Consider the following 21,010-nt stretch of genomic DNA (forward strand, 5'->3'; position numbering starts at 1 on the left):
CTAGAGCTTTTTTGCCATTCATAAAGGACTGGATTCTTTTCCGCAAAAGGTATCAAAGCCAATCCAACCTACATTGGTTTTTGCTATTTTATGGATGCTTGCGTGCCAGTTTATAAAGATTTCTTAGGAAGTTAATAAGAGCTGGCTTGTAGGATACTGGACTGGGAGCCAGGAAACCTTATATGATCTTGAGTCAATTGCCTGCTGAGTGCCTTCATCTTCCCCTTATCCCATGAACTCTTTGAAGCAGACACTCCTTTTAATGAATAATTCTGGGAGGTGCTGTTTAAAACATGCAATCATCAATGAGGTACACCAGAGACTCAGGTTCACAGCAGATTTGTGAAGGTGACTGTCCTCTGGTGAAGAAGTCACATAGGTGGAAGGCAGCAGAACCCTCAGCACGCCTTCTCTTACATCTGCCATGACAGAGGAGAAACAGCTGGTATAGTTCTGCATTATGGCAAAAAGCAGGTAACTCCTCACTGCTGCAAAGGGAAAGGTTTGAGCACACGGACATTAACTACTTCACACTCATGCTTATTAAGGTCTTTACACTCATAATATGGATAACACATTACATCACCTTGAAAGAAAAATGTATCATGGACAAGGAATACATAGACACAGATCTTGCACCTCAGAACAGGCCACTTAAAGTTTAAGGAGCAAAGATGATGGCACAAAGACACCAGCATTTATAAAATCTTTAAACATTAGCTTCAGCAAAGTAGCTACAAGAAATGCCCTCAGAGATAGAAAATCTAAGAAAAATAGTACTGGCATCTAATTACAGCAGCAGAGTTTGCTGCTTTTATCTGTAATTGGACTGTATAGTCTTTCATTCTAATTTACTTTACATCTAAACTGTGATAATCAAGACAAGCAGAACAGAATGGCTTGTAACTGGCTATACCACCGACACCAGTTAATGCCTAATTATAACAACTAAATTAAAGAGGGGACTGTAAGGAGGTTGAGTATCAGCTTGAAGCATTTAATTCTGTGGAAAGAAATAGAGATTTTAAATCCTAAGTAAAAAAATCAATATTATGGCTCATTATATTGGTATTGCTAAACAGATTAATGAAATTAAGTATTTTGTTTTTTTAAAGAAAAGTTTTATCATGATGTAAAGATAGCTTTTAACAAAAGACCACAACAGAGAAGGAAATTCACATTCCAGACAAATTTATAAACCAATGTAATCTGGAAAAAAACCTGTAGGTAGAACTGACTTTCCCAGGATATCTCTGAGAGTTGCAGAACATGTTACATGCCTGTGGATTTATTGCAGCATTCTGAAAAAGTGTACACACAGTATATATACAGAAAGAAAACCCACGATCCCAGGAAACATTTTGGCATAAATCTAACTTTTAATTAAAATCTTTTTGAAAGCTCCAAATACAAATTAATTATCTTAGAAAGACAGGTTAACCAAAAAGAATAATGTTTCCTGTCAGAATGCATGCAAGTAAAGAAAAGGAATCTGGGAATGCTCAGCACTGTTGAGCTGTAGCTAGCATAAATTCTAAGCACTGTTTTAGGAATTACAACATAAATTGGTCATCTACATGTTGAACTGACTACATAAGAATTCATCTTCTGGGATTTGAAAAAGGAGCAAGGGGAATAAAAATGGTTGCTGTTAATGCTCTTGCTAAACTGATCTGTAATATTCCAATGGCAGGTGGATAAAGAACAAGTTGGCATTCATGGTGCATGTTGCATGATTTGGGCCATTCAATATCTTTGATAGAAAGCAGTAGAAAATATTGAGAAAAATTAAAATATTCACCTTGTTAAACTTATAAAGTCAATGAAAGTAGAATCTGTTTTCACATGACAGTCATAACTATTTTGAGTCTTCATCATCTGGAGATGAACCCAAAGTTGGTGTCTTCAAAGATCTAAAACACTTAAACACTTAACATGCTCATCAGATAGCTCACCTGTCCCTTCTACAGCAGAATTCAGGGTGGGGAGGGGGGTGCAGCAATCACTTTTCTAATCAGATGTAAAATGAGGATAGTGAAAATTCTTTTATAAAGTTTTAGGAATATTTCATTAGTTCCTAAACTCACTACGGCAGAAACCTCGCTCCTGAAGAAAGCAAGGTTTCTGCAACCATTGTTGCCCATCTTTGAGGTGCCACTGACCATTTAACCTTTGGCCAATTTCAGCCAAATTTGAAAAAGGGTAGAATTCCTTCTCATTTCTGTTCTTACAGGTTTGATGAAATTCAGCATGTTGGAAGAGGTGAATGACTTCGCTTGGCGTCCTCATCATGCATAAAACCAAGCTAATTCTAGCTGGCAAATCAACACACAAGTCAGACAACTAACTTGTAAGTCATTCCAGATTACTCATGGCGTTGCCTACCCTGGAGGGTTCCAGTAGGGCTTATTGCCAGGACAGGCACAATACACTGTATTGCGTGTACAGCGCACAATATGATGCTCAGTACAAGGGGGCTCCGATAGCTATGCTTTGGCACTGAGGTGCTGACTGGAGAAGGATACGCGTTCCTGAAATTAAAGACATTGTAACCACAAATTAAACAATTTCACACACCAGAAGATGAAATGTTCTTAGCATTGATGTTTTTGCTAAGTAGGGGACCGAACAAAAGAAAGGTATCTGATCTTCAGTACTGCTCCAGATTACTAAATCTTGCTTTAAACAGATGAGCAACAGATGAGGCTTCTTAGATTTCTACTATTATAATTACTAACAGGCAGATAAGGCCTTTCCATCTTTTTTTGCTTGTACACAAATTACAGAAATACTGAGATAGAATTCCCAGAATCTCACACACCCATGAAATATAAATGAACAAAAAGATGCGCGCTCTAAAGCTATACATCCCAGTTCTGAACCATGGCCTGCATTTTCAAGTTCAAGATGATCTCTATTGGATTTAATTACTATCAACAGAAGGAAAAGAATATTCATATTTGATGTTAACAGAGCCTGTTGAAAAACTAGTTTTGGTGCTGCAGTAGTAAGAGTGAACAATCACAAAAAGTGATATGTCAGAATGGTAAAAACTAAAGGGAAAAATTTTCTATTATGAAGTTAGATAGTCTTTTCTCCTCCTCTTTCCCCCCAATTTCACCTTTGACTGCACCTGCAGAATTCCGTGTCAAGCACAGATGAAAAGAGTGAATGGAATCTCATCCAAATTTATTAATGAAGATAGTTCCCAGGTGAATGGTAATACTATCCATCTTTTACAGGCAGGCAGATACAACAGTTTAAATTACTCAGAAAGAGTGGTTTAAAGACTCTTCTGGATTAAAGGTTTATTAGATTATGATATAGACCTGGAAGTAAGTGCCAGCCATTTCACACACCTGAAAAAGCAAATGTTAAAGCACTTCCATAAATTTGGTAAGCAGCTTCCTTTCTTGTGTGTCCAAACAAAACAAAAAAGATTCACTACTGAACTCTGAAGACCCGAGACATTTGCACCAACACTTTCACTTTTTAAAGAGCTCGTAAACATGCCCCTTATTACACCCCTAATTTGAAGATAAATATTTTCTTGAGAGGAACAGAAACAGACTGAAATAGAGGATTCCTTCCAAATGTCCAGGACTTTATTTGAAACTTAAATCACCCAAAGACAAAAGTGTTCCTAGCAGTAGGTGAAACATGAATGACGTTTCCTTAATTATCAGACCCATTCTCCTGCTGTAAGATTCAAACCCTACATGTCTGAACCCCACAAATCCTCTGCTTATTTAAACACAGAGCTCTAAAGCATTCACGCATATCCAGAAGTAGCTTTTTTGTTGTTTTAAAACAAAGCCAAAAATTGCTACATGATCAGTTTTGAAGATTCAACCTCTTAAAATCCACAATGTGAAGAACGTACACACCTCCCAGTGCCACAGCAGTGTAAGGAGCTCCAAGCATCTGTGCTCTTTTCACAAAAAGGTCTACCCCGGTGAAGATATGTGATTAGATACTTCTGCTACAACAAACTGCTTAAATTCTTAATCATGGGGAAACATACGACATCAGTTATTTGACACTCACCACTGCCGCACAGTGCAAGACCTGTGCTAGCACATCATCTCTGCATAACTTCAAAACCAGAAACATGGTTGCTAGGTGCTATCTTTCACGTATGGTAGATGGTCAAATCTAGCATATCTTTATGGCATCTCTACTGGCTGGGGACTGGTTTGCTTCTACTGGTGGCTGCTATGAGCTGCAAGGGCAAGAGAGGAGCAGGAGCAGCAGCAGCTGCTAGCCATGCCACCATGGCTGTGCAGCTCCACCCTACAGCAGAATGAGATGTGATGGTTAGCGGCCATTATTTCAAAGCATGCAAAAAGGGCTTAGGTCCTGCAAAGGCAGACATTGAGTTATGAACAAGTTGGCTCTTCAACAGCGAAGATAATGGAACATCTAAGGAATTCAAATAATTGTTACAGAAGGAAAAAACAATCATACATTTGTTTTCTCGTTACTGTTTCAGTGCAAATCAGAAAAGTGTGGAAGGGAAAGAACACAAGTCACATCACCTTTTTTCCCCCCATATGTTGCAAATAAATCAATGTTGTTTGACCCAAACATTAATACTACCCAAACTCTAATATCAGCTGAATGTAAACTATTAATTTAATACCGCTAGTAAGAAAAACAAATACAAAACAGAAGCACTAAAAAGCTCATCACTTGTTTTCACTTAAACTTTTGCCAAACAAGCTACTAATATTTGCTTCTTCAGACTTTTTTCCAAGTAGCACCAAGCATTTTGTGGATGAATTCAGATACATTTGTTGTCAGCCCAACAGGCCAGTTTGGGGCCACCCACCTGCCTTATGATAGGAAACTGATGGAAACATGTTTTGGAAGTCTTATAATGGCTGTCTTCCATCACCAAGCAATGCATGGACCTTAACAGCATTCAGTAAATGTGTGACTGCATTTAGTTGTGTGCAAGCAATACAAACTATATAGAAGAATGCAAATTAACTGCTGCGCTTATCACATAAATACAAACTTCCTATTTTCTAGCAGCATTCTACCACAACCTCTGTTATCAATATATTACTCATAATATATCATTGGATAAACTTTAGAATTAACAGAGCTTGACAAATAAGCTATTTTCAGACAATCATACATTTCAGTTACTTGCTGCGAGTAAGCAGCCCACAGCTAAAGAGAACTGAGCTGCTGTGGGCAGTAAAACACAAGGACTAATACAGAAGAAAAGGATTCACTTTGTTATATTGCAAAGGATACACCTGGCAAGCTCAAATTTTAGGAAAAACACACACACACAATGAGTCCTACAAGGACTTCACCTTTGGAGGCCTTACAGATATATTGGTGTCCCACACCCAAAACTGATCCTAGGCTCCTGTTCAGCCCCAGGACTGTGCTGTTCAGCAGTTCACCAGTTAAAGCCACATAGCAGAGGTCTGCTTCCCCAATGGTGAGCTCCATCTAGCTAGGAATGTGAAACAAAAGCAGTTTCAATTGCATTGGTGGATCTTAAAGGAATACCTTCCATCCAGACCATCACCTGCTATGGAAACATTTGGGACCAAGCTCTCCGCAAGATTCATGGCTTGAATTTCTGCCTACTTCTGCACATGCGGTTTTGGGGATGGTACTGCTAGAGCCATGTCTCTTCAAGTTCTACCAGGCTTTCAAAAAGCTCCTCAGATCATACTGCGGGCAACACATACCAGAGCACTCTGAACCACTCTATCTCCTGATGGAGTCCAAGGCACAAGGTACTGTGGGCTGGAATTAGGTAAAATTTGAAGAGACACTGTTTAGGATTAAAGACTTTCTACTTCTATTGTAATCTGCAGAACAATTTCATGCTCAGATTAATCCATAAGACTAAACCAGATATTCCAGCAAGGGTGCTGGATACAAGACTACAGGTTTCCAGGAAAAGAAAGGATCTGGGGGACAAGATCACAGTGATAGTCCAGATTTTTTGAAGATGCAATACCACTGGATTGCATCTCTGTAACTGCTGAAGAAGGTGACTCTGCTAAAAGGATATTTCACAGCAGTTGCTGTGCATGGAATAGGCGATATTGGTACTGATATGAAAGCACTCTGTAGAGGACCTTCTGGCAGCCACAGTGCTGTTGCACCATCTAGCAGCAAGCAGCTGCAGGAAGAACCTTCCAGAATACCCACAAGTTCATTTATCTTCACCCAGTGGAGGAAATTTTCTGTAGCTTTATATACAGAAATACACCTGTCTTTGCTATGCCAGACAATGCCACTCTCCAACAAGCTTTCTCAAGAGATTTTTTTGATATCGGCTGCACCTGTAAGAAGTTTTCCCAAGCAGATATCAGTCTGGATCCACTTTACGTTGTGGAGGGAAATTATTTTTTTCCTCAACCAAGGTGTCAGCTTCTTTTTTTTTTTTTTTTTTCCTTTTTTTGTTTTCCCCTCAAGTTACATGCTTCAAGAAAATAAATTATAATATTCCAGCTTATTCTTAAACTCAGTTTGCATAAGTCTTTTGTTATGTCCTTTGAGATCCTTAGTTCAAATTAAACATCTTAAACAACAATAATGGCAATACTTTGAAATCTTGTGAACCATGCAGTGACTTTTGGGAAAACTATGTCAGTGAAACTAATGCCATTAATTTAAATCTAATGTCCAAATGGTGTACTAGAAGTCACCAGATTAGAACCTGACACATCTAACTTTACTTGCTGAAATGCACGTCTGGCTTTGACAACCACAAAATTCTAGCTTCTTCAAAATGAGCTGTCATTATCATCTTCTTTCTTTCACTTAACAACTGCTAACTCACCTTCCACAGGGAAATGCCTTTACTTGAACTGTTGTGATTTCTTCTGCATTCACTGAGAACAAGAAAAAAAATTAAGTTGTTGCTTAGTCTGATGTTATTTTCTATGGTGTATGTTTTTATTCACTATAATTTCTCACACTATCTATTGTTTATCAAAAATTCACCAGGAAGTTTTGTCTGAAAACACGTTGTCTATAGACAAATATGTTTGTTAAATTTCTAGAACACACAGCTCAGTCTGAGCCTGCTCAGGTTCCCTCAAAATACTTCATTGACTCTAAGCGTGCTCAGAAGATCAGCACAAGATTTAGAAAACATTCCAACATTTTATTATGTTTGTATCCCTCAAAACCAGGAATTTTCTCAGGTTCTTTGAAAATAAAACAATTCTAGTGATTCAGGAATACTAACGGATAGCTTGCTAGCTCTGAGCAAAAGCCAAATAAAATGTATCCTATTAGCTTGGAAGGCTTTTTTTTTTATCAGAGACTGTTTTTCTTTATAGATCTGTAAAGAAGATCAAAATTGGATTTTGTCCCAGTTTTTCTGTGGGATAAACAATTTTGTACATGTGTTAAATAGAACTAAGGTGTGGCAGCAGAGATTGACACTGCTATGTACTCCAACCCTAAAACACAGGCAAAATAATAAAGAAAAAAACAAAACAAAACAAAACCAAAAAACCCCCAAACTTGACAGCTGGCAAGAGAAACTTTAAATTCAAATGTAATACATATCTAAATATTCATAGCAAGGTAAATTGGGGTGTATTGTGCCAGATATTTTCTCAAGAAACAACATGTCTTTTGTGTGTATATTATGTAAAACATGCACAGGTAGTATAGAAGAATATAAATTGGTATTCATAAAGGTCACTCATGTATCTTTAAACTAGGACATTTCTGTTGAGGTAAAAAATATCAGACTGCAAAGGAGGGGAACGCTGATGTGAAAAAAAAAACCCCACATTTTACTTTCCTATATAATTATAACATATATACAAAAGTCAGACAATTCCCTTTGACGCTACCGATTGCCACAAGCGAAATGACTGGAAAAAAACCATGTTTTTAATATGTGTAACATAACAACACAATCCTTTTGACTGCAAAATTTGCAAAAAACATAATTCTAAAAAAACAGCATACATGTAATCCATTTAAAAGTGTTAACAAGGTATAGCACAGTATTTCCAATCCCTGTTACTAAATATAACCAGAAAATAACAGTAAAAATTAACCTAAAGCTTAACGGCTTATGTAAGAATGCTTTAATAAAAAAAATGTTACTGAGGTTATTCAACTGTACAATTAAACCCCTCCCACTAAATACTTTTCAGAGTAATTTCCATCTAAAGCTTATTCAGCAAACCAAAATGCCAATGCATTTCTTCAATTTCCACTTCTTTGAACCTGTTAATGTATGAATAAAAAAAGATTTATTTGTGTTATTAGCCACATATAACCTTCTTGTGTAAAAAGTAGCTTTAAATACAAAATTTCTGAGATACACATGAACCTACAAAATATCTAAAAGATCATTTTGATTTTCTTCTGCAAGCTATGTTTGATTTACATCAATTAGATCTTTCACATAAGGTATCATATAACAGGAAGGCTAATAACCCAGAAATAACCTCATTAAAAAAGACAGCATATCGGTCTAAGCAGAATGAACTCTAAGCAGAAAAATTAGTGACCTGGAAAGTAGCAGGAAGAGGTAATAGCAATACAGAGAAAAAATACATTCCCATTAGCTAGTCAAAAGTAGAAATCACCAGCAATAAAGTAAAAATACAATAGAAGCATAAGGAGAACATTTTAAAATATTTTTATCTTTTTAAATTCGGTAACATAAAACATATTTTCCCAAACTAAGATACTGTCTGAAATTATGTTATTACTATGAGTTAGTCTGTGGTTTTTTCAGATGCTTAAAACAGTCCTTGGCAGAATATTATTAGCAAGTCTAATACATTTATATTAAATTATCAGTGTATGATTCCAGTGTCTATGGTTTCATCTATTTTAAGATTAATGGTTAATAATGGCAACTCAAGTTGGATTTACATAGCTACCCCCCCCATCTAACATTAGCTGCTTAGATTCAAAGTCTAGCAAAACCTTTTAAAATAATTCTTATTAGTGTATTTACAATATTTTCAGAAAGCACCCTTTTTTAGTTTTGAGAGATGGTTTCAATACAAAAACACTTTCTCTTATTTTTTTGTTAAATGCTTTGTTAGAAATGTAGCCCCTCTTAGGTAATCCAGATCAAATTTGCCAGTGTAAATGAGAACAAAAAGTACTTAAATCACCATTGGATCATAAAGTTTATCTTGGTTTTATTTGGCACAATCCCTATAGTTTACTTTAATCTCAGAAGCAAATTAATTCAAATCAAACTAATTGGTACTGCACGTAGGAGAGAGTTAAGTGATTTTCTCTGATTTTCATAGTCATGGAACGGTTTGGGTTGGAAGCAACCTTAAAGATCATCTAGCCCACCCCCCCTGCCATGGGCAGGGACACCTTCCACTAGAGCAGGTCGCTCAAACCCCATCCAACCTGGCCTTGAACACTTCCAGGGATGGGGCATCCACAGCTTCTCTGGGCAACCTGTTCCAGTGCCTCACCACCCTCATAGTCAAGAACTTCCTTACATCTCATCTAAATCTACTCTCTTTCAGTTTAAAGCCATTATTCTTTGTCCTATAACTACACGCCCTTGTAAAAAGTCCCCCTCTAGCTTTCTTGTAAGTCCCCTTTAGGTACTGGAAGGCTGCTGTAAGGTCTCCCTGGAGCCTCCTCTTCTCCAGGGTAAACAACCTCAACTCTCTCAGCCTGCTAAATTTTCAGTTTAATACGTTTAAAGTCTGATAAGAGGAGGGGAAAAAAAAACCAACCAGCACACATGAAGAAATCTTAATTATAGACATCTACTATTTTTTTTTACTTCATAATTTTTAATCCAGGAAAAATCTTTTTTTCCACCAAATTACCCCTTTTTTAGATACTCACCTTTGGATCAATGATTCAGCTGCACAACAGGCTTAATTAAGCCATTTGGAATATTTTACTCCCCATGTCTATAGATTGCTGTAGACCATGATTGCTCATTTTCAGTTTGTTGCCTTCAGAACTACAGCAATCTTATTTCTACTGTGGCCATGTTTCCAGCAGCTGCTGCCATCACCAAGGGTAAAGGGTTCAGCTAATGCAAGGAGAACTATGATAAAACTGAAAACCTGTTTGAGCTTGCAGAGTCAGGTTTAGTCATATCTAGTTCTGAACATGAGTGACTCTGGTCTTGTGCTTTTCTGTCCTTCATCTGCAATATACCTTCAAAATATATACCAGACTGTGGGACAGAAAATTCACCAGCTGAGAATAAGAAAAGCATTCGTGATTTTTTATCTCTTCTGCTTTATTTCCTAAAGCCAAACAGATAACTCTACTGACCATTTCTAACTGTGATGGCCTTTCCAGTTTCAGATATCTTGGAGAAAACAGGGTGCCACCTTCTACAATAGACTTGTCTGAAACTGCTCCCCCTTTTCTTTTTGATAACACTGGCAGGCTCCACTACAAGCCAGGTAAGAAACTGAGAATTCATTGCATGCTAGATTACTTCCAAGCATCACCATTCCCCAGCCCTGTTCCTTCCCTTTCCCCAAGGCTGATTTCTCCATCTCACTCAGACAGGAGAGGCTGGCCCATAGAATATGTGGCTAAAGAGAATTTGAAAATGCACTAGTAAGCAATAATATAAACAGTATCATAATCTGAAACAAACATATTTACAGTCAAAGAAAATAAAATAACTAATTTTGGGGTAACTGATATTCCCCCCTGTCGTGTTTTACCCCCAGCCAGCAACTAAGCACCACGCAGCCGCTCACTCACTCCCCCCCCATCCAGTGGGATGGGGGAGAAAATCGGGAAAAGAAGTAAAACTCCTGGGTTGAGATAAGAACAGTTTAATAGAACAGAAAAGAAGGAACTAATAATGATAATGATAACACTAATAAAATTACAACAGTAGTAATAAAAGGATTGAAATGTACAAATGATGCGCAGGGCAATTGCTCACCACCCGCCGACCGACACCCAGCCAGTCCCCGAGCAGCGATTCCCTGCCCCCCCCTTCCCAGTTCCTAAACTAGATGGGACGTCCCATCGTATGGAATACACCGTTGGCCAGTTTGGGTCAGGTGCCCTGGCTGTGTCCTGTGCCAACTTCTTGTGCCCTGGCTGGGCATGAGAAGCTGAAAAATCCTTGACTATAGTCTAAACACTACTGAGCAACAACTGAAAACATCAGTGTTATCAACATTCTTCTCATACTGAACTCAAAACATAGCACTGTACCAGCTACTAGGAAGACAGTTAACTCTATCCCAGCTGAAACCAGGACACCTCCCCTCCCCCTGGTTTCCGTGTTTCTTCTGAAGACAGTCCATCTCAACATCCTCTTAATGAAAGGAGGGGAAAGTTGGAAAGTTTCATCTTCCTTACAGTTAAATAAGCTTTCTAGCCAAGATCTTTTACCACAGGTTTAACCTGCTTATAAGAAATACAGCTTTATTTAGCTCTCGGCTGCTCCTGAGACCACTACGTCACATCAGTGGTCAAAGAGTTCTCTCTTAGATGTTATGCTATCTCATTTTTTTTTCTTCTATTGCATATAAATGCCACACAGCAGCACAGTGCAGTGCACCAAAACACCGAAAAGGCTATATAGCAAACAATTTTTGGAATGAAACAATAGGAAAATGTAAACTGAAGACATTCCTAGCTCCTATACTGTTACTTGTACCTTTAATGTTTTTCAGAACTCATTTTGCTATTATCTATTTACAGAACTCGGGATCAGAGCTCCATTTAGCAAATACTGCACAAACACTGGCTAAAATAAATTCTAGTGCATATATCTTAAAATCTGTAGAGAGGAGAAGGAAGATAGGCACCAAGAAGGGAGAAACTCTGCCAAAGGCACATAGTATGTGAACGGACAAGCAGGAGCACAAATTACGTATCTTCACTCTTACATGGGCCACCTCCAACAGCAATGGCCATTGCTACAAATGCTGCTTGGAGGAACAACTATCATTCTGTTGAAGTAAACTTGCATACATATCACTGAGGATTTTATTAGGGCTATACAATAAGACATATCAGAAAGCATGGTTTTAAAAATTTATATTTATAATGTTATAAAAGCCAGTGTTGCCAAACGTAAAGTATCCTCAGCCTTTGAAAATTTACATTTCTGAAAAAAAAAACCAAACCTGTCAGGCGTGGTCATATTACCAAACAACGATCCTCTTTGAGACAAAAAGTAGAGTGTAACATGGCAAATTTCTTGCTTCTAAAATCAAAGTAAACTCCCAACCATTGGTTTCAGAGGCATCTGTGAGAAATCTTCTGGCAGATTTTCTCAGGCATCATCAAAAGTTAATGGGAGATGGGCACTTAATTCCCCTTTATGACTTTCAAAAAAAGATGTGGCCAGCTACTTTTAATTTATTAGGGAGCAGATTTGCAAAGGCTCTTTTATTACAGAAGCAGTAAGGGGAGCTATTTTTCCATAAAATATATGTAAATATGATTTATGAAAGACACAAATATTACTGAAGTGAGGGATAAATTGTTTCAAAACTTTATGTTCATAAAAGCTAGGTAAAAGTACATATTGCTTCAATATTTTTTCTTCCTTCACATGTTGCTATCTCTCCCGGGTAACTAGAAGATGTATTCTCTGTATTCTGCTCACCTTATACTTGTAAGTACAGTATCTTCACTGAAGGCATCTGCTATGAAATTACTAAAGGAAACAAAGCTGGAACGCATACTATTACGCAGTTACTATCAAGCTGCTGCTTAAAGCAAAAAAAGTACTACCACTAGAATTAAAATTTGCAAACCTTAAAGGAGACTTTACTTCAGAAACCACTGCGATAGCCATAGAAGTATCATACGTAATTGTTTTCTGAAAGATTTCTTCTTTTCTTAAATAAATGCTTCCTACAAATAACATTGCAGAAATAAATGTAATTTGGAATCTGTTATATGTAAAACAACTTACTTGAAACAGTCCTTTTCCAGTCTGTCGGTTTTTTTTCCTCTAGACTGACATGAAAGGAAACAGATGAAATTTTATTATTAACATCAAATAGTCCACAGGAGGAGAAATCTGAAAAAGAGAAGAATGCCTTTCTGTCCCTGCAAATTACAGTCAATTGTGTCAAAATGCCAATGAACTTTCTGACAGTTCTTGGTATCAGCTGTGCACCAAATTCCAGCAAGGGACAAGACTGAGAATCTGAGTTCAGATATTCCAAGGGATTTCAGTTAAGTGCCTAATACCTTTGAAAGTCTCCTTTTAATATCTTGGTCAAAGTTTATCATAAAAACCCCTTGAACTCATCGCAGTTCCCTTCAGTTGAATCAAACATTTATACATTTAATAATGATTAGAAAGAAATCAGATACAAAACTCCTTAATCAAAAAATTGGCTTATATCTCCTCATCTTCATTCTATGATTCTTATAGCAGAAGTCCCAAGAAATAACCAAGGCTTTTCACATGAATAAGAACTCAACATACAAAAACTAGCTGATAGCATTTTATCTCAAAAAGGCTCTGCTAAACAATAAAATACTAGTCTTGTGAAGTGCTGAAGGCAACTTGATAGGCTTCGTACTGTAAATTAGTAACCGACAGTATCAGAGTTTGAGTCACACTAGAAAGCATTGCTCTAAAATAAAAAAAAAAGTTCACAACTATCTCAAAACTGAAAGTCTTTTAATATATGAACAAAAACTAGGAAGTATGAAAACAAGGAAAGAATTCAAGATAAACCAGAAATGAAGCACATTCCCAAAAGCCTTTCCTCAGTGGCCTACCATTACACAGCTGAAAACTCAGGCATTCTGCTGGGCTTTCAAAGGGACTGTGAAGGCCAAGGATCCAAACAAAGTGGCCATTAGAGGAATGTGCCAACTGAAGAGGAAGATGTGAGAACTTCTCATGAAAAAGTTCAAACCTTTGGTTAAAAAGTCATGATTAATCATGCTGACCTAGCAAAGAACAGGAAGAAAATTAAGTTATATTCTGCTTATACATGTGTATTGAGCTTGTGTGGCAAGGTTTTGGTAGCAGGGGAGTTACAGGGGTGGCTTCAGTGAGAAGCTGCTGGAAGCTTCCCCTTGTCTGACAGAGCCAATACCAGCCGGCTCTAAGATGGACCCGCCACCTGCCAAGGCCGAGCCCATCAATGGTAGTAGTAGCGCCTCTGGGATAACAGATTTAAGAAGTAAAAAAAGTTGCCGGAGACACAGAAATGGCAGCCAGAGAGAGGAGTGAGAACATGTGAGAGAAACAACCCTGCAGACCCCCAGGTCAGTGAAGAAGGAGGAGAGGAGGTGCTCCAGGCACCAGAGCAGAGATTCCCCTGCAGCCCGTGGTGAAGACCATGGTGAGGCAGGCTGTCCCCCTGCAGCCCATGGCGGTCCATGGTGGAGCAGATATCCACCTGCAGCCTGTGGAGGACCCCACGCCGGAGGAGGAGGGTGCCCGTAGGAGGCTGTGACCCCGTGGGAAGCCCACGCTGGAGCAGGCTCCTGGCAGGACCTGTGGATCTGTGGAGAGAGGAGCCCATGCTGCAGCAGGTTTTCTGGCAGGACTTGTGACCCTGCGGGGAACCCGTACTGGAGCAGTCTGTGCCTGAAGGATGCAGCCTGTGGGAAGGATTCATGCTGGAGAAGTTTGTGGAGGACTGTCTGCCATGGGAGGGACCCCACGCTGGAGCAGGGGAAGAGTGTGAGGAGTCCTGCCCCTGAGGAGGATGAAGCAGCAGAGACAACGTGTAATGAACTTACCATATACCCCATTCCCTGTCCCCCTGCGCTACTGGGGGGAGTTGGTAGAGAATCCGGGAGTGAAGCTGTGCCCAGGAAGAAAAGAGGGGTGGAGGAAAGGTGTTTTGAGATTTGGTTTTATTTCTCATTACCCTACTCTGGTTGATTGGTAATAAATTGAGTTAGTTTTCCCCTAGTTGAGTCTGTTTTGCCCATGACAGTAATTGGTGAGCGATCTCTCCTGTCCCTATCTTGACCCATGAGCCCCTTGTTGTATTTTCTCTCCCCTGTCCAGCTGGGGGGGGGGGGGGGATAGAACGGCTTTGGGGGGCACCGGGGGTTCAGCCAGGATCAATCTACCACAACATGGTATGTGATCTAGTACAGCCTATAAGAACGAACATGTAAGACTAAATGCATATAAATATTTGAAAACAACAACATTGATCTGACACAGCTCGCTGGTATCAGTTTGGCCACAGTCAGTTTTAAAAAAAAAATACCTCTGGTAATTAGAAGTAGCATGTTTCACTACTAGATGTTGTGGCTTGCAAATCAACTCCTAAATGATGAAAAACAAAGCCAACAACTGTAACATATTACTGTCTGCTAGATTTTTCTTGGGGTTCAGTTTTCATGAAGTTCTCTACTTTCCTTAGATCACCCTTTTTAGATCATTCTACACCTTCTGGAATCCTCATATTTCTTTTGAAATATCAAATCAAAACAGCACACATTCTTCAAGGGCAGAGGAATTGTCTTTGGTTAAAGTTGGCTTTGCCTCTTATAGATACTGTTGTGGCAACTGCTACTGAACGGCCTATAAAAAATAATAAATAAAGCATTAGTTAGGACAGATGCACCTCTGCCTGTACTTACGGCTGTGCCGCTGCAATTGCATCTTATGACTTGCATGCATCTCAGAGCTGACCAGGGAGCTAAGAGTAAAGCCATTTCCCTCATTTGCTGAAGACGTAACATGCAGAAAGAGCATGTTTCTGGAGCACAGAAGTAACAAGAAGGACATAGGTAAGAAGAATCCTGGACTCCAGAAACAATTTGTCAAGGAATTAAAAGGGCACGCTGTGGCATTGCCAGTAAAAATTAAGCAAAATAATTTACATAATCTGCAGACGATCTAGTTCATTTGCCAAACTGGAGGGAGATGAAAACAATGCAGACCAAATTCTCCTTTCTATAGCATCAGAGAAAACACTCAGGGCAGAGCATGCAGACCAAAACATGGCACTCTCCAAGGAAGATCAGAGGCTCTTCACTGCCACCTGTGCAGCTCTTGCAAAAGGTGGACTGGAGATCTTAGCATAGGCAAGATTATCAGTATATAAAGAGTATACTAGGATTTAAAAAAAAAATACCCAAGAGAAGACATAGAATAAATTCTTTTTCTGGATACACAGAAGAGTCTGCAATGGTTAGCTGAATGACCAACAAACTTCTACAGTCAGATTTTAACTTGAAAACTTAATATACGCTGGCCACCCTCAGGCCCTTACATTCACATTGTATGAGCTCTGAAATAATTAAACCGCGATGAACTCTTTTGAAAAGCCAGTTAAAAAATGGCAGTAGAAATTTACAGTAGAAATTTTAAATTGTCCAGTAAAGCAAACAAGAATATGGCCATTACTTTTCCAGCCAGCACTATGCTTTCACAAGGATTTATTTTGCAGAAGACTATATGAGACTGTTCTCTGTGTTCGCCATATAGTAACTGCTGTATGTTTACATGAGAAAGAATGTGGTATCTCTCTAATAAACAGCACTATGTGCTGTAGTAACTCCATTAATCCCCCATCACAGTCTTACCTAAAACTGCAAAGCCTGGAGTCCTAATACAAGGCTCAGTAAAACCAGAGTCTTTCCTCTCATTTCAGAAGCCCCACTGAGGGGACCTCTGCCTTGGAGGAGAGCAGAGCTGCGCTCAGCTGCAATGGGAGCTGGCATTCGGCACCGGCTTCTGGGGCTGCATTGGACTGACGATATCGGGAGGGCAGCGTGCCCCTGGAAAAATACTTGTTCACTAAGACAATGCATATTTGAGTGCAACAGCTGAGCTTTTGCCCCGAGTATTTTTCACATGTATTCTATTGTATAAAATAAGACTTGATCACCAACCTGAGGTGTTCACGTGTCTGCTATTTATATAGCAAAACAGTTCCTTAAAACACACGCAAGAGTTTGCATTAAAAAAAAAAAAAAAAAAAAAAAAAGCTTTGCTGACTGATGACAATAGATGATGGAGCACTTTCTACCTATGACCTGTTATGTCTAAAGAAGATTTAAGAATATTTTTCTCACAATTGGTCAATGAGATATTTGGAATATAGAAGGAGGGGAAGAAGGGGTGAAATGGCAACTAGCTAGTATGTCAGACACGACAGTCAAATGTTACCAGAACTCAATCTTGGAGAAATATGGACTTCACAGTAAAGGTTGCTTAAAACAAAAGCCCATTTATCTGAATACTGAAGACATTTAATCAATTTACATGAAGGATTTCAAAATTAGTCAGACTGTAATGAACTATGAAATACTGATTAATGAATTTTTGCAATGTTTGATTAGAAACTTAACATGTATGCTAGCACATTTTGCCATCACAGCATTTATAAGCTAATATTTGTTTCTTGAAATTACCAGAGTATAAATAGTCTCCGGATTATGGGGCTGAGCATGTTTACTATTAACCAAGTATTTTATTTCAAAAGTTAGTTATGAGAATTTTTAACTTACTAAAATCTCTTGATAAATTGAATAAATAACAAAAGGGTACTTTCATATTTGCCTATCCTATCTCATTTCTTGTGCTACCCTCTTTACTACAGCCTCTTAGATCTTTCTGGCAGTGCGTTAAGCAATCTGAGTAACATCTGTCATTTAGGACCCATTTTCTTATCTCCCACCCAGATTAAGAAACAAGTCATGTTACATTTAATACCCGATGTATAGGAAGTTTACAGTTATGCAGAAATGCAGGTCATTGACCAGAAATTTTATTGCCTAAAGAGCAACCGAGGAAAAATGGGCCAGTGGTATGCACCATAGTCAGTGGGAATCTTATGACTGATTTCATAGGGAGCTAAGGACAAACAAGAAGTAACAAAACAAATGCAGCTCGAGACCATTTAATATTATGGCCAAAATAAAATTTCAGTCAAGTATCATTAAAATACCCAGCTTTCATATCTGCACTGCCAAGCATACACGTAGTTAGGAACACATACATTTAGATATTTATAAGTTCACATATGGAGAAATTAGTTGTATGCAAAACAGACCCTTATATGAAAATGAAAAAGTTACTTCTACATATTTGTCTTTATTATTGTTATTATCTCTTCTCTGATACCAATTAATGAGCTATACTGACATCACTTTTTACCATTACACAGCAAGTCATCATTAAGGAGGAGGCTCAGATAGTCCTTGCCTTACTGTCATTCTTTGGCTAATTAGCTGAAATGGTCAGTTGTGGATCTCCCTCTACATGCTAAGAAGTGAGACTTTGAGTAAGTTCTAGATATTGGTTCAGTCCCTATTTTTTAAATCATAGATACTTCTGAAGAGACATTAAGCACTCGTTCACCAGTTGTCATTTTTCAAATTACATTATTCATTATTATATCACCTTAAAGTTTGCTCTCAATATAGATTCCTTTTACTTGAATCAAAGATATCAAACATCAGGTAAATTAAGTTCTGAGCCTTTCTTAATTTTATTTTTTCTTATACTTTTTTAGAATAGTCATAATCTTGTTAATTAGAGTCTCATAATCTGGGCAAGTTAAAACAATTTTAAAAAAGCCTTCCTTTCATGACAATAATATTCTAACTAAAAATCATACTTGGTAACAAAGTTAGCAAACCTAGAAATAGATCACATATTTTATGAGGTCATCAACAAGTGTAACAGAGTGTCAGTGAATGATTTTTATAAAGTATTAGTATAACAATCTTGTTTTGTAATTGGTTAGTTGTAGTTTCTTTTTATTGCATGTAAAATGAAAAGATCCTTTCATCCACAGTGAAAAATGGAAAGTCGTTCAGTTTGGGGTTTGTGGTTGCTAATGGCAACAAATACTGGAATATTGCCATCTGGCCTCTTGTTTTAAATGATATTTGAATAATCAATTTAATAATGGATAGAGTACATACTTAAAGAAATAATCATTTGTCATATCTTAAGAAAGCTTTAGTATAAAAAAAAAATCCACTGTATGAATTAATGCAGAGCACATAGGCATCTAAAGAGATGAAGCAATTTTTATTTTCCTTACTATTGCCTCAAAACGTTAAGCTTACAAGGTTTTAGGTGATCACATCAAAAATTTAATAATCAGGAAGAATACCAAGAGTGATTGGTCTGTTACAGGCATTCAAATCCAGTAACCACCTAGTAGAGATTAAACCATATAGAAACATGACATTTTGAACATGCTTGTAAGTCCTATGGTATCCACAATAACAGGAATAAAATTAAAAAACAGCAGAGAAAGAATCTGAAATAGGCAAAATATTCATGTTACTATTGCTACTTCACATAGGACAAAATGAGAGTTCAGAACATGGGAACTCCGAAGTTACAAATGTTTCCTTCATTTCTAAGCTGTATTTATAGCTGGCAAAGTGTTCCCACACACTGTGGTGAGACCAGCAACAGGATGTAAGTGTTGATTCTGCCCTGGAAACATTGGACTTTTACAAAGACACTTAATTCTGAATTTGCACAATCACAGGAGAAATAAATAGGAATCAGATGCTCGACCGTGGCAAATTAGGAACAGATCAGATGCTCAACCTGTGGAATGAACAAGATACAAGATAAACCTTAATCACAGTCTTCACCGATGTTGATTTTGACTGGAACTCAAAGTAACTGTTTTCAACTAAACTTGCTTGAATGAAGCTCATCCCTCCGATGAGAAACGGTAGTCTTGAAAAGCCTCACCCTTGAGTTGTGCATTTAGTGTAATGAATACAATTCATGCATTCTAGCACTTCGATAGCAGTTTTGAGATCGGCTCCATTTATAAAACCTCTTTAGGAAAGATGATGCTTCAAGCCAGGACTGTAGCTAGACTACCACCTTCCTTTCCCAAGTTACACAAACTTCCAGGTACAAATACAAAAAATGCCCAGGTATGAGATGCAGTATGGGATTTGGTCAATTTTCCATAGTCTGTGGCTTATAAGTAAAACAGATTTTACCTCACTCGACAGGTGCCAACAATATCATCATTCCAACTTTACATGATTTATTCTTATTGGTAATCTGCCAGCTGGCATAGAGAGAGCAACATGCACTGCCAATCAAGTGACTTGATCTGAGACAGGCTCTGGATTCCAGGCAGGACTGCACATACAGGCAGGACTCCAGTGATTGGCAGATGTCATTTATAATTGCCATTATTTGTGGGCTTATTATGACTTTTCCCCACAAATGGTGAGTACATTTTGATAATGAATGCTGCCAACATTATAACAAATGTATCAATATAATTTGAGCCACTGAATGGTGATACATATTTTTAAATAAAATAGAAATATAGAAGTGCCAGGTGGTTAGAAGATAATATGAGCTCTATACATGAGCTTTTTAGCTCAGTCAGGTAGGCCCACCAGTTGCAGTTTCACAGGGAGTGAATCACAAGGGGAAACTGGTAGGAGAGGATTGTTTAAGCCTTTACTTCAATACTTATTGCTGTTTGCAGCAGTTTCTTGTGACCATTTATCTCTGGCATTTATAAACACCAATCACCATGGAAATGCCTAGTGTACATCCCAAGCAAAAAAAGACGGAAAGTCTCTGGCTCCTTTATCGGGTCTTTTATCTCAGAAGTAATATCTGTAGGTGGCTTTTCCATGCAATATACTATTTTAATATATGCTTTCCCCAAGAACTAAACAGATTTTTAAAACCTCTGAATATGGAAAAGGACAGACTGTTAATTAACTTTCCCCAAAATGCTTTTATATCATGAGAGTAAAAGAAGAGCTAATAATGGTCTTTCAGTGATCAAAAGGAGAAGGAATGTTCAACCAGAAAACATATAGGAGAAACTGTTATGCCAAGGAACTTGAGAAAAAAGTCTTTTGCTCACCCAGACAAGTTTGTGATGTATAAATCAATAAGCTCCTAGGGAAAACAGTCACTAACTCTCAAACTTAACGCATCTTATATACTACTGAATTAATCAAAGTTTTCCAGCTTAGGGAGGTGGGGTTTCATAATGATTTTCAGAGAAGTCCACTAGAGGAATAATACAGTTTAGTTTTTACAAAAAAAAAAAAAAAAGGGGGGGGGGGGAGC

This window comes from Haliaeetus leucocephalus, unplaced genomic scaffold (genome assembly GCF_000737465.1).
Source record: "Haliaeetus leucocephalus isolate CR32 unplaced genomic scaffold, Haliaeetus_leucocephalus-4.0 Scaffold92, whole genome shotgun sequence".
NCBI lineage: Eukaryota > Metazoa > Chordata > Aves > Accipitriformes > Accipitridae > Haliaeetus > Haliaeetus leucocephalus.